We start from the raw sequence: 2,061 nt of genomic DNA on the forward strand, positions 1-2,061 counted from the left end.
TCAGAGAGTGGTGAGGCACTGGCACAGGTTGCCCAGAGAAGCTGTGGATGCCCATCCCTGAAGGTGTTCAAGACCAGGTAAGATGAAGCCCTGAAAAACCTGACCTAGTGGGTGGCATCCCTGCCTACTGCAGGGTAATTGGAACTAGATGATATTTGAGATCCCTTCCAACCCAAGCCATTCTATGATTCTGTGATAATCTGTGATAATTCTGTGATTGTCATCAGGTTCTTATCTCATGAATATAACATGCTTTTCTTGTGCCTGAATAAGTCCCTTGTCTTATACCCAGAACATATACCCAGAACACCTTTGCAAGGGTAATTTTTCCAGTCTGTTTATCAATGCCACTAGTCTCTTTCTGTCTCTCTCTGAAGTTCCTTGTCTCTATCATATCTAAGAAAGGCATTTGAGGACCTTCGCAGCCATCTTTTTTTTTTTTTTTTTTTCTCTGATTTGCCTCTGAAGCCAACTTCAGTCCTTGTTCAGAGGATGTAGCTAGCCTGTACCTGGCCAGATTTTCAAATAGCAACTTTGTGCTTTCTTTCCAGCTGCAGCTTATGTTTGAGAGCAGCCTCTTACAAATATGTGCAAAACTTACCAATTTATCTTCAAACTCTTTCCTAAACTTTCCTTTTCCACTATGATTCAACAGCCCTTTGGTTATTTTGGTAATTTTATGGAATCACCATCCTAACCCTTGTTGTCATGTACTTATCTGAATTTTATTGATCTGCTGCCTCTTGGTTAGATTCCAAGTTTTCAGGGCTTTAACCATGTTTCTGATCTTTTTTTTTTTTTTTTTTTTTTTTTCCTGTACAGAGCCTACAACATCAGTCCCAGCATGTGCATTCTAGTAGACCACATTAGCTCCTCCAGCTCAGCAAATATGTCAGATTGCAGAGAATTTTTCTACTAGAAATATCCATCAGACATGAGGATTTTGACCAACATGTTCATGAAGCATCTATATTATGCCATAATTGATTTATTTATACTTAATTTTTTTCCCAGCAGAAAACAACTTGCCCTTGCAGAGCATAAGAGACTGTCAATTTACAGAACAGTTTTAAAAGTATAAATGATTTGTTGTAAGACAATAGGCAATAAGGGAAAGGATATTTATGTATTTAGGGATATGGTTTAGTGGAGGGCTGTTAGCGTTAGGTTGGAGGTTGGACTCGATGACCTTGAGGTCTCTTCCAACCTAGGAAATTCTGTGATTCTGTATTAATATGACTGTCCGGCACAAGGGAAGGAAAGGAAACCCCACTTGTTTATTTAATTATTTTTACTTGGCTTTATATTGCATTCTTAATTAACCAAATCCAATAACAACAAAAAGCTCCTGTGAATATTCTCCAGTTATCTTGGAGGTATAAGGACATTTTGCAGGTGGATTTTCTAAAATAATTTCCCTTGTGGAAATAAAGCTTTTAGTACATAGTGCATTGAGGCAAAACAAAGGTAGTGACAGATGCTTTTAAAGCGTTTCTTAAGTGGACAAATGGCCTTTGTTACACAGTAGAGACTCTAAGTGTTATTTCGTAAAATCTGTGCAAAAGCTGTCATCCAACCTTAGCTGGGGGAGCTGGAGTTTCAGTTCCCTCTTGTGTTACAAATTCTGGGCAGCAGCAGGTTCTGAAGAATATAAAGTGATCCTCACACACAATCATTAAGGTGCTACTTCCGTGGTGAACAAAAGCTGAACACGGCTAGTAAAATGAGCTAATTGAAGGTGAACTGAATGATGGAAAAAAAAATAAATCTTAGCTAGCTCCAACTGTTCCAAGTGCTAGTTCAACTAATCAAAAAAGATTAGTAAGAGAGTAAAAGGAAAAAGACAGAGTAAGACTTAGACTGAGTGCTCAAGAACACTCCTCCCTCTGTCTACTTCAGAATTTCTATGCCTTGCTAAATCTGTTTTATTTCTCCACCTGTGCTACTTGGAAAGGTCTGATTACCAAGTAGACAGTAGTTATTTCTCTTTCCTTTAGTTATTTATCTTTCCTTTAGTTCTGCAATGCATACAGGTGTAATGATGCTTTCAACCTTGTTATT

The sequence above is a fragment of the Aythya ferina genome, assembly GCF_964211825.1.
Source record: "Aythya ferina genome assembly, chromosome: 2".
NCBI lineage: Eukaryota > Metazoa > Chordata > Aves > Anseriformes > Anatidae > Aythya > Aythya ferina.